The sequence below is a fragment of the Colobus angolensis genome, unplaced genomic scaffold (genome assembly GCF_000951035.1).
Source record: "Colobus angolensis palliatus isolate OR3802 unplaced genomic scaffold, Cang.pa_1.0 Scaffold179, whole genome shotgun sequence".
NCBI lineage: Eukaryota > Metazoa > Chordata > Mammalia > Primates > Cercopithecidae > Colobus > Colobus angolensis.
In genome coordinates, this window is record NW_012114921.1 from 3696053 (window position 1) to 3723964 (window position 27912).

A 27912-nucleotide genomic window follows, 5' to 3' on the forward strand; every position below is an offset into this window, starting at 1 on the left:
TTAATGAGTGCAGCACACCAACATGGCACATGTATACATATGTAACAAACCTGCACGTTGTGCACATGTACCCTAGAACTTAAAGTATAACAAGAAAAAAAAAGCTGAATTACCATTCAACTCAGCGATCACATTCTTGGTATACACACGAAAGAATTTAAATCATTCTACCATAAAGACATGCATGCGTTTGTGCATCACAGCACTATTCACAATAGCAAAGACATGAAATTAACCTAAATGCCCATCAATGGTAGACTGGATAAAGAAAATGTGGTACATATACATCATGGAATACTATGCAGCCATAAAAAAAGAATGAGATGATGTCCTTTGTAGCAACATGGATGGAGCTGGAAGCCATTATCCTAAGCAAACTAACACATACAGAAAACCAAATACCATATGTTCTCTCATATAAAATAAGAGCTAAACATTGAGTATACATGGACACAAAGAAAAGAACAACAGACATCAACACCTATTTAAGTTGGAGGGTCAGAGGAGGGAAAGGGAAGGATCAAAAACTGCCTATCAGGTACCATGCTGATTACCTCAGTGATGAAATAATCTGTGTACACAAAACCCCCATGACACAAAATTTACCTGTGTAACAAACTTGCATACCCCTGGACCTAAAATAAAAGTGAAAAACAAAAAGAAATATAATGACACTTTGAGAGAGTTGTTTGTAGTTTGGCATGCCTGAAGTACACAGCAGGGGTGGGGTCGCAGGAGATGATGCTGCAAAGTTAGTCAGGGCCCAGATTATAAAGTTACTGAAAGTTCCCACTTCATACCTGCTAGTAGTAGACAATAGGTCAGGCAAAGGAAGTTTGGCCAGGTCAGAGATACTAGGGGAAAAACGTTTTCTTGGATTTATCATATTGAATTTACTTGGATTGTATTGAATCTATAGATCAATTTAAGATGAGTTGGTATCTTAAGAAATTGAACATGGTGTACCTCTCCATTTATTCAGATCTATTTTAGTTTCTCTCAATAACACTTTATAGCTTTCAGTGTAAAGTTTCTCTACATCTTTGTTAAATTTATTCCAAAATATTTTATGTTTTATAACATGTAAATGAAACTATTTACATATTTACTGCTATAAATTTTTAGTGATTTTTACATGTTAACATTGTACCCTACTATTTTACTAAATTTACTTATTAGGTCTAATATATGTATTGTAGTTTCCTATGGATTTTCTATGTAAATGATTATATTAGCTACAGATAGAAACAGTTTTACTCCATCCACTTTATTAACTTTCCAGTATTTTTATTTGTTGAATCTTTTACTCATTTCCAATCTAGGAAACACAACCTAGAAAGAGTATTCAGTATTTTCAACCTAGGAAAAGTATTCAGTATTTCACCATTGAGTATAATAATTGCTACAGGGTTTCTGGTGGAGTCCTTTATTAGTTTATAGAAATGTTCACCTATTTTTAGTTTTCTGGGACTTTTTTTTTTTTAACATGAATGGATTTTGAATTTTGTAAATTTCTTTTTCTGCATCTATTGAAATGATTATCTGATTTTTCTTCTATATTAATACAGCAAATAGCATTAATTAAGTTTACCATGGTGGGATTAAAACTTACATAATTATGGTATATTATTCTTTTTTTCTATTATTGATTCAATTTGCTCATCTGTTTAGGTATTTTTGCATGTACATTCATAAGGGATATTAGCCTTATTTACTTTTAATATTTTGTCAGATTTTAGCATTATGGTTATTATGCTGGCTTCATAAAACAAGTTGGGAAGTTTTCTCTATTTTCTGAAATTATGTAAGATTGGTTTCAGTTCTTTAATGTCTGATAGGATTTGATAAGATTTAATTTTATTTATTTATTTATTTAACATGGAGTCTTGCTCTGTCACCAGGCTGGAATGCAGTGGCTTGATCTTGGCCCACTGCAACCTCCGGCTCACTGCAACCTTCGCCTCCCGGGTACAAGCAATTCCCCTGTCTCAGCCTCCCAAGTAGCTGGGACTACAGGCACATGACACCATGCGCAACTAATTTTTTGTATTTTAGTAGATACAGGGTTTCACCACGTTGGCCAGGGTGGTCTCAACCTCCTGACCTCGTGATCTACCTGCCTCCGCCTCCCAAAGTGCTGGGATTACAGGCGTGAGCTGCTGCGCCCAGCCAATTTTATTTCTTTTTTTGTTGTCTGATAGAACCAGTAAAGCCTTCTAGACCTGAAGTTTTCTTTGTAAGAGGATTTGATAATGATTTAATTTCTTATTAGAAATAGGGCTATTCAGATTTTCTGTTTTTTCTTATGTCAGTTCTGGTAAACAGTGTTTTTCAAATAATATGTTGAATATGTTGTTGAATATGTGACATAAGTTAATAATATTACTTTAATGTCATTTAAGTGTCTATCGTATCCAAAATAATAATCTCCTTTTTTATGTTTGATATTGATAAGTTGTATTTTCTCACCCTTTTCCTTAATCATTCTAGCTAGAGTTTTACTAAGTTTCTGAGTCTTCAAAAAACACACCTTTGGGCTTTATTAATTTTAAAAATTATTTGCCATTTTCTATATGCTTTATCTCTAAACTTATTTTTATTACTTTCTTTTTTCTACTAATTTTGCATTTACTTTGGTGTTCTTTTGGTGGCTTCTTACAGTAATATCAGGGGTCATTGTTCAGAGCAATAAGTCTCTAAACATTGCTGTCCTTCTATTTTGATATGTGGTATTTTTATTTGAATTTAGATCAAAGTGTTTTCTTATTTTCTGCATGATTTCTTTTATCCATGTATTATGTAGAAGTATATTTATTATCAAATATTGTGATATTACACGGTATCTTATTGTTATTATTGATTTCAGTTTCATTCCATTGAGATCAGAGAACATACTTTATATATTTTTAATCCTTTTTAATTGTTTTAATTTCTTAAATTTAATTTGTAGCTCAAAACATAAATCACCCTGATGAACAAATGTACTTGAAAAGAATGAGTATCTTCTAGTTATGGTGTCCTATACATATTAATTAGGTTAAGGTGTTTGATAGTTTTGTTCAGAACATTTATGTCTTTTATATTTTCTAATTTCTGAGAGAAGGATGTTAGTCTCCAGTTACTACTGTAACGATCTATTTGTTCCTTTAATTTTGTCAGTTCTAAATGTCTTCTTGATGAGACCTTTTATCATTTCATAGGAGCTTTTTTTGTTTGTTTTTGTTTTGTTGTTTTGTTTTGTTTTTTGTTTTTTCCTGAGGCAGGGTCTCATTCTGTTGCCCAGGCTGGAGTGCAGTTTTGCTATCATAGTTCACTGAAGCCCTGAACTCCTAAGTTCCGGCAATCCATAAAGGGGCTTTTTGTTTGTTTGTTTGTTTGTTTGTTTTTGTCCTTAATTAAGCTCTTTATCTTGAGATCTATATCAATCTAGGTCCAGAAATCACACAGAAGTTGAACAGGGCAAATTTAATATCAGGAATTGTTCGGTAGTAACAGGGGATTAATTACTAAGGGGCAGAGCATGCTCTACCATGAATGATGAATGGCAGCTACAGGGAGCAGCTTCTACCTCTGGGGCCGAGGAACAGTACCTAAGGAAGAAACACATTTTGAACAGGGCCAGAAGCATGAGACTCAGACCTGGTTGGAAATGTGAGTTTGGCACATTGGATGGCAGAGAAGTTCATGGAGGTGCCACAAACTGGAGGTGGCAGCACAGCAGGGTCCTGACAAAATTCACTAGGAACTCACTGAGGTGTCACTGGAACTCACTGGAAAGGCACCTACTGAGGCACCCGAAAGAGTCGTTGGAATGTCACCTGGTGCAAACTGGCTAGAAAGCTGCCCAGAAAGGTGCCACTGAAAGTCAATGGGAAGGGAGCACCACTGGATGTCCTGCACACACACTGCCCGCCACTCATGCCTGGGAGAAAGAAAAGCACACCAAACCGGAAAGAAAAGCCCTTTCCTCCTACCGTGTCCCTGCAGCGCCCTCTACTGACAAAATGTAACAAAGGTGGCAATGGTGAAATATTTAAAGCACCTACAGCACCATAAAGAAGGCCAAAGGAGGATGAATTTGGAGCTAGGAAACAATAAAATTGATAACTGGCAAAAGCAGCAATCTGTTTGCTATAAAATCAGCAAATCCAACTGTTTATGTTTACTGTTTACGTGGTTATCTTTCTCCACCCACTTATAACTTTCAGACATTTCTTTTAGACAGGATATAGTTGCTTTGCTTCTTGCTTTTTTAAAAAAATCAATTCTGTTAATTTCTGGGTTTTAATTAAAGTATTTAGTCCATTCATATTTATTGTAACTGTTGTCGTGGTTGAATTCAGGCCTACTAGTTTAGTTTGTTTGCTGTTTGTCTCCTCTGTTTTTGCTTCTTTCTTTGTTCTTTACTGTCTAGTTTTTAAAATAATTTTTAGAATTCTATTGATTTTATCTTTTGGTTTTTTAGTTCTTTCTCTTTGCGTTATTTTCTTTTTCTTTCTTTCTTTTAGTGATTGCTCTGGGTATTACAATTTATGTCCTTAACTTTTCTGTCTACTTAGAGTTAATAGCGTAACACACCATAAAATGTAGAAACCTTGTAACCCCATATACTCATTTATCACCCCTTACCTTATGTTATAGCTACCATAATATAATAACTGAAAATATTGCAGTCCTAAGACAATGCTACAATTTTTGCTTTATTTTAAATTAAGAAAATCTAGTATGTTATGCTTATCCAGATTCTTAAAATTTCCAATGCCTTTTATTCCTTCCTAAGAACAGATGTTTCTATCTGGTATCATTTTTCTTGAATCTGAAACACTTCATTATTTCATGTCATGTAGATCTTCTGACAATAAATTATGTTGGTTTTATTTTATCTTTTTTGTTTAATTGTTGGGGGGGGTTCTTTTATTTGAGATGGGGTCTCGCTCTGTCATCCAGGCTGGAATGCAGTGGTGCAATCATAGCTCACTGTAGCCTCAAAGTTCTAGGCTCAAGCAATCCTCCTGCCTTGGTCTGCCAAAGTGCTGGAATTAGAGACATGAGCCACTGTGCCTGGCCTATTTTGTTGTAAGATATCTTTATTTTCACTTTTATTCTTGAATGAAAATATCATTGGTTATTTTTATTCTGGGTATTTTTTTTAACACTTTAAAGATAATTGCACCACTCTCTGCACTCCATATTTACTGATAAGAAATCAGAAGATTGTGAGTTATTATTCCCCTTTATGTAATGTATCATTTCTCTCTGAGTGCTTTAAAGGTTTCTCTTTATTTTTGGTTTTTAGTAATTTGACTATGATTTCCCTGGATGTGAATTTCTTTATATCTATCCTGCTTGGCATTCTCTGAATTCTTGAATTTGTAAATTTATGTCTTCTCCAAAGTTTGGGAAATTTTAACCACTAATCCTTTCAATAATTTTTATTCCTTGTTTCTTTCACCTTCTTCTGAATGTCCAGGAGACCTTTTGTTGTTTTCCGGGACTTGAGCAGAGGCATCACGCTTCCTGATTTTATACTATAGGGTTACAGTAACCAGAACAGCATGGTACTGATACAAAAGCAGACGTATAGACCAATGGAACAGAATAGAGAGCCCAGACCTAAGGCCACACATCTACAACCATCTGATCTATGAAGCTGACACAAGCAATGTGGAAAGGGCTCCTTAGTTAACAAAAGGTGCTGGGATAACTGGCTAGTCACATGCAGTTCCTCGAGTCTCCTCTCACTTCTTCAATAATATTTTTACTCTCCCCTCTTTAGTTTGCATAATATCTATAGATAGTTTCCTCCATTATCTTCGTTCTGCTGTTAAGTGCATCCAGTGAATAGTTATTGCACATATTATACTCTTCAATTTGATCATTTTCATTTTGTTCTTTTCATTTTTACAGGATTTTCTGATTTTTGTTTTTTTTTGTTTGTTTGTTTGTTTTTTTTTGCTTTTTTGCAGACACATCCTAGAGGTCCACATTATTTCTTTTGAATATTTTATGTTTTATTTTTATTTTTTTGAGACAGTTGATTTTTTTTAATTACGGTTATACTGACATATAATTCACATACCATAAGATTCCCCTTTTAAGCACACAATTCAATAGTTTTTTAGCACATTCACTGAGTTGTACAACCATTACCACTATCAAATTTCACATCACTTTTTAAATAAACTTTTAGGTTCAGGGGTACATGTGCAGGTTTGTTACATAGGTAAACTTATGTCACAGAGGTTTTTTGCATAGATTATTTCCTCAGTACTAATCTTAGTACTCAATAGTAATTTTTTCTGCTTCTGTCCCTCCTTCCACCCTTCACCCTCAGGTAGGCCCCAGCATCTGTTCCCCTCGTGTCCATTTGTTCTCATCCTTTAGCTCCCATTCTTGAGTGAGAACATATGGTATTTGGTTTTCTGTTCATATGTTAGTTTGTTAAGGATAATGGCCTCAAGCTCCATCCATACCCCTGTAAAGGACATTATCTCATTCTTTTTTATGGCTGCATAGGATTCTATGTATATGTACCACATTTTCTTTATCCAGTCTGCCATTGATAGGCATTTACATTGATTCCATGTCTGTGCTATTGTGAATAGTGCTGAAGTGTGATAGTGCTTGCATCTATTTTAATGATAGAATGCTTTATGTTCTTTTGGGTATATACCCAGTAATGGGATTCCTGTGTCAAATGGTAGTTTTGTTTCAGCTCTTTGAGGAATCACCACACTGCTTTCCACAATGGTTAAACTAATCTACACTCCCATCAACAGTGTGTAAGCATTTCATTTTCACCGCAACCTCGCTAGCATCTGTCATTTTTTGACATTTTAATAATAGCCATTATGTCTCTGAGATGGCTCTTATTAAAAATAATAAATATTTAATTAATAAATTTAATAAAATTTTAATAGAAATAAATTTTTAATTTGATATTTAAAATGTTAATTAAAAAATGAATGTTTAATAATCGCCATCTCATGGTCAAAATGGCTATTATTAAAAAGATGTGAGATGGTATCTCATGACAGTCTTTATTTGCATTTCTCTAATGATCAGTGATGTTGAGTTTTTTTCATATGCTTGTTGGCTATATGTATGTTTTCTTTTGAAAAGTGTCTGTTCATGTCCTTTGCTCACTTTGTAATGGGGTTGTTTTACTCTTGTAAATTTGTTTAAGCTTCTTATAGATGCTGGATATTAGATCTTTGTCAGATGCATAGTTTGCAAACAGTTTCTCCCATTTTGTAGATTGTCTATTTACTCTGTTGATAGTTTCTCTTGCTGTGTAGAACTCATTTACTTTAATGAGATATCATTTGTCAATTTTGGCTTTTGTTTGGACTGCTTTTAACATCTTCATCATGAAACATTTGCCAAGTCCTACGTCAAAAATGATATTGCATACAGAATCCTCCAGGGTTTTTGTAGTTTTTTGTTTAACATCCTTAATCCATTTTGTATTGATTTTGCTATACAGTGTAAGGAAGGGGTCTGGTTTCAGTCTTGTGCATGTGGCTAGCCAATTATCCCAGCACCCTTTATTAAATAGGGAGTCCTTTCCACGTTGCTTTTGTCAGCTTCGTAGAAGATCAGATGGTTGTAGATGTGTGGCCTTATGTCTGGGCTCTCTATTCTATTCCATTGGTCTATATGTCTGTTTCTGTATCAGTACCATGCTGTTCTGGTTACTGTAGCCCTATAGTATAAAGTCAGGAAGCATGATGCCTCTGCTTTGATTTTTTTTTTCCTCCTGCTCTTTTTACTTAGGATTGCCTTTGCTATTTGGGTCCTTTCTTTGCCTCCATATGAAACTAGAATGGTTTTTTGCTAGTTCTATGAAGAATGTCGTTGGTAGTTTGGTAGGAATCACATTTAATCTGTAGATTGCTTTGGGCAGTGTAGCCATTTTAGTCATATTGTTTCTTCCTATTTATGAGCATGGAATGTTTTTCCATTTGTTGTGTCATCTTGGATTTCTTTCAGCAGTGTTTTGTAATTCTCATTGTAGAGATCTCTCACCTCCCTTGTTAGCTATATACCTAGGTATTTTACTTTTTTGTGTCAATTGTGAATGGGATTGCATTCCTGATTTGGCTCTTGTCTTGGCTGTTGTTTGTGTATAAAAATGCTAGTAATTTTCATACATTGATTTTGTATCCTGAAACATTGCTGAAATTGTTTATCAGTTTAAGAAGCTTTGGGGCCAAGATTATGGGGTTTTCTAGGTAAAGGATCATGTCATCTACAAGCAGGGATAGTTTGACTTCCTCTCTTCCTATTTGTATGCCTTTATCTCTTTCTCTTGCCAAATTGCTCTGGCCAGGACTTCCAATAAAACTCCTGTGTTGAATAGGAGTGGTGAAAGAGGGCATCCTTGTCATGTGCCTGTGTTCAAGGGGACTGTTTCCAGCTTTTGCTCATTTAGTATGATGTTGGTTGTGGGTTTGTCATAGATGACTTATATTAGTTTGAGGTCGGTTCTTTCAATACCTGGCTTGTTAACAGCTTTTAACATAAAGGGATGTTGTATTTTTTGAAAGCCTTTTCTGTATCTATCGAAACGATCATGTAATTTTTGTCTCTAGCTATCTTTATGTGATGAATCACATTTATTGATTTGTGTAGGTTTAACCAACCTTGCATCCCAATGATAAAGCCTACTTGATCATGATGGGTTAGCTTTTTGATGGAGTGCTGGAGTCAGTTTACTAGTATTTTGTTAAAGATTTTTGCATCAATGTTCATCAAGCATATTGGCCTGAAGTTTTGTAATTGTTGAGTTTGTGCCAGGTGTTGATATTGGGATGGTGCTGGCCTTATAGAATGAGTTGAATAGGAGTTCCACCTTCTTGGTTTTTTGGAATAGTTTAAGTAGGAATGGTACCAGCTCTTCTTTATACATCTGGTAGAATTCAGCTGTGAATCCTTCTGGTCCTGGGCTTTTTCTGGCTTTTTTAAAATTACTAATTCAATTTCGGAATTCATCATTGGTCTGTTTAGGGATTCAGTTTCTTCCTGGTTCAGTCTTGGGAGGGTGTATATGTCCCAGAATTTATCTATTTCTTCTAGATTTTCTACTTTGAGCCTATACTGGTGTCCATAATAGTCTCTGATGGTTATTTGTATTTCTGTGGGGTCAGTTGTACTATTCACTCTGTCATTTTTAATCATGTGTATTTGGATCATCTCTATTCTCTTATTAGTCTATCTAGTTTTATATATCTTCTTACTATATCAAAAGACCAGCTCCTGGATTCATTGATATTTTGAATTTCTTGTGTGTGTCTTGGTTTCCTTCAGTTCAGCTCTGATTTTGTTTTTTTTTTCTTCTTCCATTAGCTTTGGTTTGCTCTTGCTTCTCTACTTCTTTTAGTTGTGATATTAGGTTGTTTATTTGAGATCTTTCTAACTTTCTGATGTGGGCATTTAGTGCTATAAGTTTCCCTCTTCACGCTGGCTTAGCTGTATTGCAGCGATTCTTACATGTTGTATCTTTTCCCTCATTCGCTTCAAAGAACTTCTTAATTGCTACCATTGTTTCATTATTTACCCAAAAGTCATTCAGGAGCAATTCATTTAATTTTCATGTAATCGTATGGTTTTGAGCAATTTTTTTAGTCTTAATCTTGAATACTCTTTTTATTGCACTGTGATTCAAGAGAGTGGTTGGCATGATTTTAGTTCTTTTGCATTTGCTGAGGATTGTTTTATGTCTAATTGTGTGGTCAGTCTTAGAGAATATTTGGCATGTGGCAATGCAAAGAATGTATATCCAGTTGTTTGGGGGTAAATGGTTCTGTAGATATGTATCAGTTCCATTTGGTCTACTATTGAGTTCAGGTCCTGAGTATCTTCATTAATCTTCTGCTTCAGTGATCTGTCTAATACTGTCAGTATGGTATTGAAGTCTCCCACTGTTATTGTGTGGGAGTCTAAGTCTTTTTGAAGGTCTTTAGAAACTTGTTTTGTGAACTTGAGTGCTTCTGTGATAGGTGCATATATATTTAGGATAGTTCTGTCTTCATGTTGAATTGAGTCCTTTACATTATGTAATGCCCTTTTTCATGTTTTTTTTTTTTAATCTTTGTTGATTTAAAGTCTGTTTTGTCTGAAATTAGGATTGCAACCCCTGTTTTTTTCTGGTTTCCATTTGCTTGGTAGATTTTTCTCCATCCCTTTATTTTGAGCCTGTGGGTGTCACTTCATATGAGATTGGTCTCTTGAAGACAGCATACCATTGGCTCTTGCTTCTTTATCCAGCTTGCTACTCTGTGCCTTTTAATTGGGACATTTAACCTATTTACTTTAAAGGTTAGTATTGATATATGTAGATTTGATCCTGCCATTGTGTTGCTAGCTGGTTATTGTGCTGACTTATTTAGGCAGTTGCTATATAGTGTAACCGGTCTAGGTACTTAAATGTGTTTTTGTAGTGGCTGGTAATGGTCTTTCCTTTCCATGTTTAGTGCTTGTTTAGGATCTCTTGTAAGGCAGGTCTGGTGATAATGAATTCTCTCAGTATTTGCTTCTCTGAAAAGGCTCTTATTTTCCCCTTGCTTGTGAAGCTTAGTTCAGCCAGATATGAAATTCTGGGTTGGAATTTCTTTTCTTTAAGAATGTTGAAGGCTGGGCACATTTGCTCATGCCTGCAATTCCAGCATTTTGGTAGGCTTAGGCAGGCAATCACTTGTGACCAGGAGTTCAATACCAGCCTCGGAAACATAGCAAAACCTCATCTCTACTAAAAAATACAAAAATTAGGCATGGTGGCACATGCCTGTAATCCTAGCTACTAAGGAGACTGAGGCACAAGAGTCACTTTAGCCTGGGGGTGTGAAGGTTGTGGTGAGCCAAGATTGTGCCACTACACTCCATCCTCCTGGGTGACAGACTGAGCCTCTGCCTCAAAATAAATAAATAAACAAAATAAAAATAAATTAGAATGTTGAATACAGGCCCCCAATCTCTTCTAGCTTTTAGAGTTTCTGCCAAGAGATCTGCTGTTAGTCTGATGGGCTTCCTTTTGTAAGTGACCCATCTTTTCTCTCTAGTGGCCTTTTGCATTCTTTCTTTCATTTCAACCTTGGAGAATCTGATGATTATGTGTCACGGGATGATCTTCTTGTGAAGTATTTGTGGGAGTTATCTGCATTTCCTAAATTTGAACCTAGCCCGTCTAGCTAGGTTGAGGAATTTCTCATTGATGATATCCTGAAATATATTTTCCAAGTTGCTTCCATTCTCTCCATCTCTTTCAGAGATGCCAAGGAGTCATAGATTTGGTCTCTTTACATAATCCCATATTTCTTGGAGCTTTTGTTCATTCCTTTTAATGTTTTTGTCTTTATTCTTGTCTATCTTATTTCAGATAGCCAGTCTTCAAGCCTTGAGACTTTTTTCAGCTTGGTCTATTCTACCGTTAATACTTGTGGTTGCATTACAAAATTCTTGTAGTGTGTCTTTCAGCTATATCAGATTGGTTATATTGTTTTCTATACTGTCTATTTTGTCTGTCAGCTCCTGTATCCTTTTATTGTGATTCTTAGCTCCTTTAGATTGGGTTTCCATGTTCTACTGAATCTTGATTATCTTCGTTTCTACCCATATTCTGAATTCTAATTCTGTCATTTCAGACATCTCAGCCTGGTTAAGAATCCTTGCTAGAGAATTAGTGTTTGGTCATTTGGAGGAAATAAGACACTCTGGTTTTCTGAGTTATCAGAGTCGTTGTACTGGTTCTTTCTCATCTTCATTCCTTCAGTCTTTGAAGTTGCTGTCCTTTGGATGTTAATTTTTTCTTTTATCCTATTTGATGACCTTGGAGGTTTGATTGTGGCATAAGGTGGGTTCAGTCAACTGGCTTCATTTCTGGAGGATTTTCTGGGGCCAAGGCTCAGCTCCCAACTCCTGGACTGTGTGCTCTAACTCTGAGGGACTAATATTGGGCCCCACCTTTGTCCTGTGGCTCTTCAGTGTTAGGAACATGCTGTGCTGAAATGGCCAAAGTGCTCTTGGACCACTGGTCACAACACTCTGATTGGTGGTGCTAGTTAAAGCACTTCATAGGGCAGTGACAGTGGGATCCATTCTTGTCCTCATGTGCCAGCATCAGCAGCAGTGGAAGCACAGTGGCATGCATGCTTGTTGGCTGTGACAGGATGCTAGCAGATACTTGAGTGTCAGGTGCCTGAGTGCTGTGGCAGGATGCTAGCAGATGCCAGAGTGCCATTCTCCATGCCAGCATTTGCAGCAGTGGCTGTGGTGGCACAGCTTAGGGGGTCAGGGGGTCCCTGCCAGTGACTGTGCACAAATTCACACTAGTGGTGGTATTAGCATGGGGGCAGAGTGCTGGTGGGCACAAGACTATATCCATTTGGTTATTTTTGGTAGCTTGTCTTTCTTTGTTGAGATTTTGTGTCTCTTTATTCAGCACAGCATATTTTCCTTTACTTCATTGAGCATAGTTAAAATAATTGCTTTAAAATCCTTATTTTCTCATTCCAACACTGGAGTAATTTCAGGGTCAGTCTCAGTTGATTATCTTTTCTCTTGCAACTGGGTCACAATCTCCTATTTTGGTACATAAAGTAATTTTGAATTTTATCCTGGACAGTGTGAATATTATATTGTGGAGCTTCTAGATTCTGTTATAGTCTGCAAGAGTACTGGCATTTTCATTTTAGCAGGCAATTAACTTTGTGTTTCAGTCAGAGTTATCCAGAGAACTTAGATACCCAATAGGATATATATGAGATATATACATAGGATTCACATACTCACATATTATAATAAAAGTTTTACTTTAAGGAATAGGTTCACACATTGTGGAATTGTCAAATCTGAAATCTATAGGATAGGCTGGAAGCTAAAAATGCAGGCAGGATTTGATATTGCATTCTTGAGGCATAATTAATTCTTCTTCAGGAAACACCAGTTTTTGCTCTTAAGATCTTCAAGTAGTTGCATGAAGCCCACCCACATCATCAAAGGTAATGTCTTTTACTTGAAGTGAACCTATTTTACATGTTAACCATATCTACAAAATACCTTCACATTATCTCTACATTAGTGTTTGTTCAAACAACTGCATACTATAAGTTAGCCAAGTTGATACATAACACTAACCATCACACTTGGTCAGACTCACCCACTGCAAACATTCACACTGACAGTTGGTGTGTGTTCTTTAAGCCTTGGATACAAACTACTTCCAGTCTGCCCCATACATGCAGGGGTAAGCCAGAGACTTGGAAAGTGTTTATAAACAGAAGTCAGCTCCATGTCTTTTCCAGGATTCCTTCCTCATTTTTCAGTGGCTGTGGTTAGCCTGAACTCTGTCATTTGGTTCTTTACGCTGGAAAGACTGTGGGTTTTGTATCATGGGTTTACTAATTCTGCATAACCTATTTGGTCTATCTTTAGGTTAAAAACTGTAAAAATGAAAAAAACATACCACATGCTACTACCTTCTTCCAAGCTATTGCCCTCCAGAATCTACTTGTAATTTCTTTGTCATTTTCAGTACCTTAGTGCATTGTTGTATTTTCATTTTTGTTTTTATATTTATCCACAGTTTACAGTTGCTATCTATGAAAGGATAAGATCTGGTAGGAGTTTGGTTAGCTATACTGGAAATCAAAATGTTATGTATATCATGGGTAGTAAATAAAACAATGAAAAAAAAAGCTTGGTGTATTTCTAACACATAGTAAATGATCAAGAAATAGCAGCTATTATCATTACTACTATTTCTACTAGTAGAATATGAGTAGTTGGCAGAGTGACTATTGTGGTTAACTATTTGTCTCATAGCCAAGCTCTAGATGACTCCAGGTGTTCAGAGAGGGGCAAGTCCAGATTCCTCAGGAGATCATCCCTCTGGAGCAAGGCAGGGAGTCAGGATCATAGGTAAGTTTGTTTGCAGGGCTGTCTAGCCCTTTCCAGCAACTAGTGCTACTTGGGAAACCAATGTAGCCATCTAATTATAAAGATACGACTAGTCTAGAAATTTTTCAAAGAACAATAAGAAGAAACTGGGGCTTCAGGCACTCAAGGCTAGACTACAGTCCCCCTACATAAAAGTAAGCTTCCTAAGTGCATGAATTTTGCCTGTTTGATTAATGTCTAGATACCCAAGGTCCAGTCCAGTGGTTGACACATAGTAGGCACATCATAAGTATTAACTCAAAGAATGAAGATCAAAGTTTAGAAAGCAGGATTCACCAAGTGCCTACTTGATGATAAATTTGAAAATGCTTTTCTGCCTCAGAAAAGGAGAGCAGAGTCTGTAAGTAGGACAGGTGACCAATAGCAGCAATGGAAAAAGCTGGAAAGGGCAGACCAGCTCCACTACAGAGCTTCCATCCATCAGCTCAGCTCAGCCAGAGGACGTATCTTCTACCTCACCTTGTCCCAGGGCTGGAAAGCATGGATGCTGTATGAGTGGCCGGTGTGCAGCCTCTGTTCGAGGTCTCATCCCCATCTTGAAGCAGTTTTGGATCATTTGTGGCTTGGCACCACAAAAATATGGGCTTTGCCAAACCCTCACTTTCTTTCATGTTTCAGCCCTGACACCCTAAAAAACAATCTTGAGCCTATTGATTCTACTTCTTCATTTTCACTTATGTCATCAAAACATTCACTTTAAACATATCACTAGCAATCAAAGGAATTGTCAACTGTTGGTTAGGGTGATGAGTCAGCTCAGTATGGGTTATTTTCCCAACCACGGCACTGATTTCTCTGTCACTCTCACATCCCCTCAAGCTGTCCCAGCCACAAAATCTTTGCACTGAGCCAGTAGCATTAACCCCTTTTAAAGCAGTCTACATTTTAAAAAATATTTGCTCATTGTAAGAGATTAGAAAAATTCAGATCAATATAGATAAATCATCAGAAAATTCCACCACCCAGATAAGCACAGCAAACATTAATCCTTCCTTTCCATACTTTTTCTCTGACAACGTATTTTTATGCAGTTGAGATCATGGTTTAAGAGTTTTGTGTCTACTATTTCACTTAATATAAAAAGAAAATCCATGTTATTAAATATACATGTATATAATTATAATGCCTGTAATTATTCAGTCAAGAAAAATCTTGGTTGAAGGCCTGCTATGCATCACTCACTGCAGATGTCTAGCAGTGAGGACAAAACCTCTGTCCTCATGGAGCTTACCCTGTAGAGCAGGAGACACACAGTGAGTAAGGGACTGGTGTGTTATTTGAAGGAAAGCATATCTGAGAAGGTGACGATTTTAGCAAAGGCCTGGTGAAAGTGAGGCTTATAACACTGTGAAATTAATGAACAATAATTCACACAACCAAGAACCTGACATTAAACATTTAGCTTGCTCACAACATTTTACTCTTATCACTGCTGAGCACTTTGAGGTCAGCAAACACTTTGAGCTAAGGCACTACTCAAATACTCAGTGCTACTCACAGAAACTAAAGCTGCCAGAAATATTTGAGCTAAACAGAGGAGAAAAGGGAAAGAAGAGAGGACATCAGGAAAAAAACAAGGGCAGGAATAAAGGGATAAGAAAAATAGAGGAGAGGAGAGGATGTGCATCTGTGTGCTTGCATACATAATACAATGGTACCTACATCCATGAGTAACAAAAGGAGGGAATGGAGAGAAGATATTTTCCTGAAAGACCAAAGTAGCAGCAGAAGTTTCTGTCTCCTTGGCCAAATAGGACTACATATAAAGGAATATGGCTTTCTTACAACAGCCTAACATAATTTTAGGGAAATTCAGATCAATGTAGATAAATCAACAGAAAATACCACCACCCAGATAAGCACAGTAAACATTAGTCGTTCCTTTTCATACTGTTTCTCTGACAACATATTTTTATGCAGTTGAGATCATAGTATAAGCTTTTATATCTACTATTTCACTTAATACAAAAAGGAATTCCATGTTATTAAACGTCCCTGTTGATGTTTGACAAGTATCCTCTTTTCCCCAACATTGGCCTCCTGGCCTCCCTTGCACCAAATGGCTAGGAAGAAGTAACTGCTCCCTTCTTTAAATTTTCATAGAATTTTAACTCTGTCTAGCACAATGCTTGGTAATTAGGTAAAAAATTTAAAAAAAAATTTTTTTAATTCCCTGAATGAAAAAAACACCTTAAGAAAAACACCCTATCTTATATAAGTTATATATATGTAAGCTTCATAAGTACATGAACTTTGCCTATTTTATTAATGTCTATATGCCCAAGGTCCAGTTCAGTGCTTGGCGCATAGTAGGCACACCATAAGTATTAACTCAAAGAATGGAGATCAAAGTTTAGAAAGCAGGACCTACCAAGTGCCTACTTGATGATAAGTTTGAAAATGCTTTCTATATACATGGATTTTTTTCCATATGGTGATGTCAGGCCCTTGAGAAACAGTCCTTCATCTTCTCTGTTTCCTGCATTGGGTGCAGTACAGAAAATTCTGTGCTAAGGGAAAAATAAAGAAATGGAGGTACGAATAAGAAAGACAAAGACAGAGTCGGAAAATGCTGTTAAACTAAGATCATTGCAACAGGGTCCAGGAATTCCACAGGAATGAAAAGAATGGAGAGTTGAGCAAGACAGAAGCCCAGGGCTACCCCACACCAATGGGCACACCTTAACCTTGAGCCATCCTCTCGTCTAGCCCGGAGGCCACTTGTCCACTATTGCTGGGGCCAGCCATGGGGCCTGGCAAGTCTGAGCTGCATTCTGAGACAGACAGCTTATCTGTGGAACAAATGATGTCTGCCAAGTTCTTCAGAAGCTCTTTAATGCTTTTAAATCCCTTATTGTAATTAGAACGCCTTCTCAGGTGGTCACAACCTCCCAGGGATCCCCATAGCAGCAGACATTCAAGGTGTATCTGATCAGCTTCATTTGCTGCCTGGCTCAGTATGGTCAAGGGAGCAAGCTGTGTTACCTGGAAAGGTGAACTGGTGCTCAGGGGCTACACAGGGCTATATAACCCCATGGCCTCCTAATTTGTGGACAGCTATACCTTTTCCCTGTTTTATTCCCATAGTTACAATGCCAGCAACATGCCATCATGTATAGCTCGCACACCATATTCAGTGCATGCTTACGCATTTCTTAAAACTTCTAGGTGGGATATTAGGCATGTGACTTAAAATAGCTGACACAGGCCAGGCTCAGTGGCTCACGCCAGTAATCCCAGCACTTTGCGAGGCCAAGGTGGGTGGATCACAAGGTCAGGAGTTCAAGACCAGTCTGGCCGATACAGTGAAACCCCGTGTCTGCTAAAAATAGAAAAATTAGCTGGGCATGGTGGCGCCTGCCTGTAATTCCAGCTGCTCATGAGGCTGAGGCAGGAGAATCCCTTGAACCCAGGAGGCGGAGGTTGCAGTGAGCTGAGATCACGCCACTCCACTCCAGTCTGGGTGACAGAGTGAGACTCTATCTCAAAAAAAAAAAAAAAAAAAAAAGCTGATATTGATTACACACAAAATTTATCATGCTTATTTGGAAGATATTTCTACTATTTGTACCAATTTCTCCTTTAGCCTCCTTACTAAAGCCCAGAGAGGCCATTTCATGGACTAATTTATAGCATATGATTCACACTGAAACTAACCTGTATTTGACCTATGGCTTTTCTGGTTCTTTGCTTTGTGATTCTAGTCTAGTTGCATAACCTTTCTGTGCCTTATTTGCCTCACTTCAAAATGAGGAATCATAATGCCCCAACCTGTGGTGAGAATTAAATATAATTCCTAATATACCTATAATGGACACTCAAAAAATGGTGGAAATGGTGGCAATAGTTAATGTGGCTGTTTTTGTTGTTATGTAATTATTTCTTTTGTACTGGTACCAGATAGGCCTTGGCTTTCTCCTTCTACATATGATCAATTATTAGTTCCTTAGTTCAGTCATAAAACTTCATTATTATCTTATTTATTCTTCAATATAACTGTGAAGGGGAAATAGTTCTTTATGTTGGGACAAGCAGAAGTTCCTCCTGGAAGAGGTGGCCTTTGTGCCAGCTCATGAAGAAGGAATCTGATTTCATGGCAGGACAAAGTGAGAAGGAGAGCTAGACAAAAGGGTGGTTGCTGCAGATCTCCCTTCAAAGTCCATAGGCAGTAGAGCTGATATGGTTTGGATGTGTGTCGCCTCCAAATCTCATGTTAAAATGTAATCCTTAGTGTTGAAGGTGGGGCCTAGTGGGAGGTATTTTTGTTATGGGGGTGGATCCCTCATGATTGGCTTGGTGCCCTTCCTGTGGTAATGAGTTCATGAAAGAGCTTGTTTAAAGAGTCTGGCACCTCCATGCTCTCTGTTGTTCCCCCTCTCACCATGTGACACACCTGTTCCCCTTTGCCTTCTGCATGAGTGGAAGCCTCCTGAGGTCCTCACCAGAAGCCAAGCAGATGCCAGTGCCATTCCTGTACACCCTGCAAACCTGTGAGCCAATTAAACCTCTTTTCTTTATAAATTACCCAGCCTCAGGTATCCCATTAGAGTAGTGCAAAATGGACAAACACAAAGGCCTAGGTATAAGGTTTGGCTATTGGTCTCCATCCTGAAAGATCTAGCAAGCTTGTCAACAACCTTTAATGTCATTATAAATATGATGTACTTCAACACATTATAAAGCTTGTATTAAAGAACTACAACAAGTTGGTGATGGCAGCAGAGTTCAATGACTATAAAGATGGGTCTGAAGTAAGATGATGGGGTTTGCGGGATACAGGGTGCATTAGTAATGTTTCAGGTGGAAGCGCCATTAATCACAAGCTACAGCTCTATGTTTTTATAGTACTTAAGCATTCTCCTAATGGGACTTCACCTTAGAATCGGCGACTTTTTTATAGTCCAAACCATCTGTCTATTACTCAAGCTATCTCTCATGCATGCACATGCACACGCACACACACACACACACACCCTTCATAGAATCAGGTTTCCATGCCAAGTGACTTCTTAAATCGCGATTTTTTTTTTGATACACCAGACTGAACTCTTGGGTCTCCCTTCCAAAACAATAGAAGTGTCGAGTAAAATTCATATATTTCTAAGTTAGATCAATCAAACCCTGAGAAAATCAACCAAACGTTTCTCTGGAGAGTACTTTAATTTCTGCTTAAGAAAGCGTAATTCATTTGCAAGTATGTGCTAAGAGTAATGCATTGCTGTGTGAGTTGCTACTCACAATCGAAGGCATGTTAGGAGAGTGACTCTCAAATATTTGTTTTAAATTAAATGAACCATGTTTATTTATCTGAAGGTTTTTATCTTTTTTCATCCTAGAGCACCTGGAAATATTTTTGCCATACATGGCAAGGCAATAGCAAATATTTGTGCATCTTTTGGGTTTGTAAATCTGATTGCTAATATTTTTACACCCAAATGAAGTTGGCAGAGGCAAATAAAATAAGCCTGAGATTGAGAACATGAGAGTAAGAGTGTACCTCAGCAAAAGCTTAACAGTTTGCTGAATGACGGTTGGTGGCAACAATGATTAATATAATTATTTTGTTTTTAATCTAATTTTACATGTGGCATAAATGTAAAAATCTAATAAGGGTAGAATAAAATAAGAAGTAACTCTCTACCCACTTTTATAACCCCACTACCGAGGAAAAACATTTTTAATTTTTTTGTTTTTAGTTCTTTGATAATTACAACCATAATGCTAAATAATTTTTTTCTTTATGGTTTTATTTGATGATTCATCCTCTGTAGACTGTGCTTTGGGCTGTTTCCTTTAAAAAAGGAATTTGGTATACCTGTATTTCCTTCCTCCCATCCTCCCAATGTCCTGAGGTTTTTATTGTTGTTACTATATTTTCCAGTTACGTTTTGCTAGCTGTTAACTTTATAACTACAAATACTAAACTAAAACTGTTTCTTTAACTCTCATTTTAGCTAGGATGCCCAGTTAAATTTGAAGTTCACATAAACAATGAATAATATTTAGAATAACTATGTCCCAAATATTTCACGGCACATATTTATACTAAGAAAATATTTGTTCCTTATCTGACATCCAAATTTAACTGAACACCCTACATTTTTATTTGCTAAATCTGGGAATGCTATAAGGTTTATAACATTTCCATTATCTTCTGAAACTGAACACAGTAATTTCTTGCTTTATCTTTAGACTGGTTTAAAAAACTGAACACATTTTACATTTTACAGCCTTGCTTTCTACTATATAACAAACTCAGCTCAGGACATACGATCCTAGGAGTATTAAGGCAAAGTGCATCTTACATTTGATTTAGTTCATCTATTTTATTTTATTGAAGAGAAATCTCAGATCCAAAGACGATAACAAGTTTACACAAGATGAAAGCAAAAGTTGGAGGCAGAGATTTTCCTCTCTTTTTCCTCATTATTTCCTTTCTCACCCCAAATTTTCTGATTTTTCTGTCCACACCAGTGTTTTAAATACACAGAATCAGAATCAGAGTCCAGAAATGAAGGTGATATTAACAGCTTTCAAGCATTTCTCATTGTACAATGGTGGAAATTTTATACTCACTAGGACGTACCATCACAGAGGATATACTGTCACAGAGGATCTGTCCACAGCTGGATAGATCAGGGTCAAATCTCAATTCTACTGACTGCTCTGCAACCGTGGGCAAATCCCTAAACTCTCTGAACCTCAGGCCTGATAAGGCCTGCTTTGCCATTGTTGTTCAGATTGGCCAAGATAATATAGGTGGTATCCTGAGGATTGTGTGCGATTGAGCATAGCAGGTACTCAGTAAACAGGAACTGTGACTTTTACTGAGGAGGTGAGTCAAATCACTAATCACATGTATTGCACATGATACATGAGATCACATGATACACGAATGAAAACAAACTCAGAATGAGAGCAGCGGTTTCTGCCTGGGAAGTTTACAGCTGTTTCAGTGCCCTGTTTCACTAGACCTGTACCCTTATTCCATACTTGATTGTTTCTGATGTCTTTGTGCATTTATTTCATAAAGTACGTACACTTTAAATTCTACTAGGTGCTATTTAGCACATCTTAGCTTCGCCTTTTAAATTTTTGTTTAAGAAACTCATTGATCCTTGGCCTTTTCTCTTTTATTTGTTTATTTATTTAATAAATGTGCAAGGAGTCTCCTAAATGAACACGTGTTTCAGTGGCCTTAGCTGGACTGAAACCTGAGGGAAGGTTTCACTGGACTTAGCTGGACTGAAACCTGAGGGAAGGTCTCCCAGCTTCTCTTTTTGGGTGTTTGTAGCAGCCACCTGACCTGTTTCTTTGCCTTGTGTCTCTGAGCTTTCAGTCTACCCTCTCATAAACCCATACTGCCCCGAGAGAGATGTCTGCACTCCACAGCCTCTCATACCACTCCTCTGCATAGACCGGCCACCAGCCCCAGCAAGTCCTACTGAAGAGAGAGCCTGGACTCCATGGCCTTGTATTTAAATGGTCCCAATGTGCTCTGAGCTTCACCTCCCACCCCAGCCCCCAATCATACTTTGTCTAAAGAAATCCTCATCCTTCTCAGAGCATGTCACCTTCACCTTTGCTCTGCTCAGATGCCGTACTTTCCCTTCCCGTGGATGCTTAATGCCCTCTGAATGCTTAATGCCCTCTTCAAATATCATACCTCCTGGGACACTTCCTCCACCTCCCCTGGCAGCGTTAGTCACTACCTTTTTCATAGCTCTCTGTTCATATATTCAGATGTTCAGTAGTGCCTTTGTGATATTATTTATCAAATGTATATCAGGACTATTAAGTCACTCACAGCCCAAAATCTGGCACCCCGGCCTTCTTTTGGAGAGGAGTACCTATCACCAGCTTATTTCAGCTGTGGATGATCACCTCCTCTTCCATCCCCTATACACAGATTATAGAGTATTCCAATAAAATCTAGTCTTCTGCCTCTGCTGCTACCTGTCATCATCCAGAGTGAACCAGGCACCCCACTCTACAGATACACTACCAATTCTGGTTTCCATCCTGCCAAAGTTATGTTACCAGGTACAACACAAAGATCTTTTATTTCACCTACCATGGTAAAATTTTATCTTTTTTGCCCCCTTGCATTGCTTATTAAGCTGGGACATCCTCAGATCAAAGACTGAGTGTAAATGTTTTGTTTTTTGTGCAATCCACTAAATGTCTAACCTCTGTTAGACCTGGTTCACAGTAGACTTTCAAATGTATAGGTGAGTGAGTGAGTGAGTAAGTGAGTGAGTGAATAAATGAATATGTAAAGGTTATGGAAAGTCTGACCTAATAACTAATACATCATGGTGACACGTCACATGGGCCAAAGTCAGCAGTTAAACGTCCCCAAGCAAAAGAAACAAGAACATTGTTTCATGTCATAATAAGTAGAGCATGTCAGAACTATAAAGTAATCTGTCTTTTCTACTAAAAAAAAAAAAAAAACAGTTTAATAAAGAATTTTCAAAGCTGTCTGTCAGAAAGGTGACCCTCCAGATAGGTAATAAGAGAGTGGCAGCACAGTTGTCAAGGCGTCAACCCCGGGGTACTGAGCGCCAGGACTGATGGCTCCTACAAAGTTTCGGTGACCAGCCCAGGGTGGTGCCTGATAGACATGTCAGTCAGCGAACAAAGCAACTGTGGATCTGTGGGCTTGATGAAGCCAGAGGCTTCTGTGGTGGATAGTGGCACAGCAGGCCTGGCTTGGTCTTGAAGAATCTCTTGGGTTAGAAATGGGGTGTTAAGGACTGTTCAGTACCAGTCATTGAGAGGAAGCAGGAATGTCGATAGAACTCTGTTTTTCGAGTGCCTGCTGTCTGCATCATTTCATGTCATCCTTACAGTAATTGTTGTCCATAGATCAGCATGAGTTATCCCATTTCACAGATGAACAGATTACCCAAAGTACCAAAGCTGAGCTTCTGCATTGTCCAAGCATGCTGTAAGCATGTGGATACATACATGAGCTGAAAACAGAAGAGTGGTATCCTAAACCTGGGCGTGCTGCTTACTCACTGGATAATCCAGGGTCTCTGAGCCTTCATTTTTCCAACTGTAAAATGGAGATTGCATCAATCATTCTTACAAACAGTTTATTTGAAAATTAAATGAGATAATATGTGGAATTTTTGTAAATAAGAAAGTGTTGTCATTACTATCAGCCTGAAAGTTCAGCATAAACATTTTGGAATGCGTACAATTGAAAGAGATCAGATAAGTACAGGAATATATCTGACACATAGTGGCTACTGTTTATTTGGCCAGGGTTTCTAAGCCTTGACACTATTTTGAGACAGATAATTCTTTACTGTAGAAGACTGTCCTGTGAATTGTAGTGTATTTAGTATCATATGGATATTCACTAGAAGCTGGTAGCATCTATTCTCCCCAACCCCTACCACAGCTGTGCTAATGTCTTGAACATTGACAAAGGGCCCCATAATAATCGTATGAGTTAGTGTTAAGTAGTACTATCCCCATTTCTTAAGTGAAATGAAAGTATAGAGGGTGTAATTAAGGTACCCAAATTCATACAGAAGATGAGTTTCTCAGATTCTAAAGCCCATGACTCATTCTTTCCCTACTGTAACAGAGGCAAAGGTTAGCTTGGGCAGCTTTGGGTTAGCTAGAATGAAAGAGTTGCCAAGTGCTAAAACTGAACTGGTCCAGTCCCTCAAGAGCAAGTAAATTTCTGTTAGTTAACAATATGACTTATTTGACTCTTTATTTCTTCCATTATCAGATTTTAGCTCATTATGATGTTGATATTTTTAACACTGACCTTGAAAGATTGGACCCCAGAAATCAGAGTTTCATACTCTGCAAACAGGATTCAAGTCCTCCCTTATTTAAAAAGCCCATGTTTTTACCTACCACAGCTAGCTCGTGACTGCATAACACGTGACTTTTTAGCAACCAGAACTTTTCTACTTCATGCTGCATGTTCATTCCACTAATTAAATACACACTGTGAACATGAAGATGCTGCCTCCCAAACAACAGTGGTGCCCCTTCCTCATCTGTGATGAGAATAACAGTGTGATAGTTATCATAGTTCATGTGACAGCTATAGAAAGTAAAACCAGGCTTTGTCACTTTAATATAACTGAGTGAAGGACAAATTTTAAGCCTGTGTAAAAGTCATGTCTGACCTCATTTGGACAATTTTAGACTTAAACCTGCCAACCGTGTGTTCAGTTGTGCAAGAGAAGAGCCAACTTCAAGATCATGTACAAAATAAAAGGACTATATATCAAAAGTTATGTTTAAAAAGTAAGATAAATTAGTGAATTTAATGACTTTTAGCTGTTAAGAGAATGTTCTCATTTTGTAAGTTTTTTGATTAACATCCTCATGCTTCAGATTTCACACCCATTTTCAAGGACCTAAAACAGATGTAGGGTCTACTGTTTTCTTGGGTGACCTCTGATCACATCTAGCTTAAAGGCCCAAAATTTCAAATTCCATATACCCTTGGCTTCCTCAGTCTCTCTCCCCTTCCCTCTTCCTCTCTCTCTCCTCTCATCTGACCTAAAAAGTGATCAGCCAGCAGAGGACTTGGGGAAAGACTCTCCTGTTGGCACAAGGAGTGAATGTATTATGAGGTGACATCTGTCTGGTAGCACACTCAGAACCTGCCTGCAGGCTACATGCAGATACTGCATCTGGCAATAGGAAGAAAACTCTGTGATAAAAATGGACAAGAATCATCTGTGTCCTATAGAGATGAAGGGGGAGAATGTAAAGCAAGCCACAGGGATTGTGCTGTGGGCACTACGCGAGAGAAACACACTTTATAAACCCAGACATGGACAGTATAACTCTATGCTTTGGGAGGTTTCTTGTTTTGGAAGAAAAGAACATTCAAGTAATGTGGGCTCCCAGTGCCAGAGTCTCTGTCAATGCCTCTCTGTTAGCCAGCCATGGCCTACTTCTCCTTGTTGATTGGGCCTGAATTTTAATTGACTGCATCACCCATGCTTTTCATGCCACCTCTTTTTAGAGGCTTGCAAAGAGGTTAAACAAATTCACCCTGTAAGTGACTTTACTGGAAAGCAAAGTACCTGACCTGTTGAGATGCCATCAGGATGAGACCTTCCTTGTCTTTACCCAGACACCTTCTCATGGCCATGCTGTCCTCTTGCTTTAGAAATGTCATATCAGCTTAGTCATCTCTGCCTGTAGACAGAGGGAAGTAGAAACAAATATTGATTGAGGGGATTAGACCCACAAAAAAGAAAAGAGTCATCTTGCTGCCAGCCAAATAGTACATTGTCCAATAAATCTGCCAGCAGGACAAAGTAAATCTTGTACCCAGTCAAGAAAGACAATGGTCTAGTCCTTTGTTGTGCCAGAGAGGAAGTGACTTTTTACACTTGAGTCATCTTCTGCTAAGTGAGCTTGAGTATGTGGTGGCAAGAAGTTGCTGAGTGGTGGGCAGAGCACTGACTGTTCTGATGTTTATGAACTTTCCAGGGGGTCACTCGGCAGGATTACAAAACTGAAAAATTTCCTTTCCACCCTATAAAACTTACTGAGCATCACCTGGTGCCAGACCCTATCCTGGGCACATAATAACGATGTCCCTTCCTGCCCCTAGAGGACCCCACACTCTATGGAGAGCCACACATGCAAGAGAAGGAGAAGAGAACCAAAGCATACACATTCAGTGGTTCCACAGATATGAAATGAGTACCTTCTTGAGTCAGAAACTAATGTAGACCCTGGGGAAAGAGGAATGAACAACACAGCAACAGCCAGAATTTTCTCTATGTCTGGCACTGTTCTAAGGTTTAAATGATCCCTATAACATGTCTGTGAGGCAATTATTATTAGCTCCAGTTTACTTGTGAGAAAAATAAGGCAAGAAAGTTAAGTAATTTGTTCAAACTTATCCAAGCTAATAAGTGGTAGATTTGGAATTGAACACAACAGCCTAGGTCCAGAGCTTTAAAAAGAGACCGGAGAAGACATGTGGGATATTAAATAGGGGCCTTTCTCAAGAAATCCTATTTGAACTGAGAACCTGAATCAGCAGAACAAGGCAGAGGCTGACCATGTGTCAGATTCTGTGCTGAATATTTTGCATGTTTCCTTACTTGTTCCTCACAACAGCCCTATAAACAGATAATAATATCTCTATCTTCAAAAAAATGGAAGCTCGTGTTTAGGTAAATTTGCACTGGGTATGTGATTTTTATGTGGCAGAGTTGGCATTTGTGGCCAGATATTTCCAACTCTAAAGTCTATGGTCTACCCACCTGCCATGCTGTGCCACAAAATGAAAAAGGCTTCCATAGTTATATCTAAAAGATTGGGAAGCACATGTGTATAGATATGACTTAGCTTGGACAGGCTGAATGAAAAAGTCAGTCTAGCAAAGAAATACAGAATGAGCCGGCCTGTTTTTTTAAAGGGGAGGGTGGTGCAGGAATTCTAGGAAGCACACAGCACAAGCAAAGGAACAGAAACATCAGGGTGTGTGCAGAAAACAGTACTCTGGTGTAGTTAGAACAATAGGCAGGGGTAGAAAGTTAAGAGAAAAAATTGTAATGGTAGGTTGGGGCAAATTTTGAAGAACATCAATTATGTATTGAGTGACAATTAAGATAAACTACATTGAGCACTGAACATTATGATAAAATCTCACTATATCATCATGCTCATGGAATGCATTTCAACCAGCATTTATTAAGAACCCCCTACATGTAAACTACTAAACTAGGAGCTCTGGTTAAAATAAATGCTTCTGGTTTCAATCTGTGTACCAAAATTTCTGTGACGTATATTAATTTACTTTTTGGAACCTCAAAAGTATGCTGCCCAAGCAGGACTCAGCCATTGTTTCCTGGCTCAGGATCTTTCCTAGGGTCACCAGATTGAGTGTCAATTTTCATTTCAGAGTCTGTGGATCTAGGAGGAGAGAAGATTGGAATGAAAGTGTGTATTGACCTCAGAGCAGTGTTTGGAAGCTGCTTTTCTTAAAACCTGATGTCAGCATGTTTTATTCTGCTTTCCTTTGTCTCAGGAAAAGAACAAAATGAAGCAAATGCAGAGAACATTTCCCACAAATAGCAGACTCTGATTAGATAGTAACTGATCAACTACAGTTTCATCATATATGTCTACAAGTAATGGTGGAGTACCTCACAGGGCTTGTAGTTATCCTTGTTCAGCCTCAGTTTTCTTACCTATAAAAAGGGGATAATAACAGAGGCTACCTCATAAAAATGAATAAGATAATGTATATAAAGTGCTTGGTGTGTATAAAGTACACAAACACATGCTCAATAAATGTTAGATTAAATAATTATTAATCATATCAAGTATTACTTTTAAAGTCTGAAGAACAGAAGTTGCAAGAAAAATTTGCTAATTGGTAAATAATGATTCCCCTTCTCAGAGACAAATGCTCCAAACCCCATTCCAAGCACATACACAGAGTTATCACTTTTAATTTTAAAACCACACTGAGAGGTGGAGGAATTATTATCTCATCCCAAATGTGAAAAACCCGAGGCTTATAAAGTTAAAGAGAAACTAAGTAAGTGTTGTTTGACACTTGGTTAACATACAAGATATTCATCTGTTCACTTAACGAAATATTTTTGAGTGCTTCCTGCCTCCTGCAGGGCTAGGCTATGCTGGGTATAAAATTAAGAAGGAAATTGACATAGAGTATTCTCTGTTGGAACTCAAAACCTAGTGAAGAAAACAAATTGTGATCTGCTTTAATGATAAGATAATAACAGGTGAGATTAATGAAAGTTAAAGGAAAGGAAATCCAGGCAAATGAAATGGGATGACTAAAGGCCATACGTAGGGAAGAATTTCATACTTTCTTGGAAGTGATAAAGGGGCAGGTGGGTGAAGCCAAATGAGTGAAAGGCCTAGTTGTGCACCTGCACCCTAAAGATAAAAAGAAAGGGAGTGGCCAGATCATAC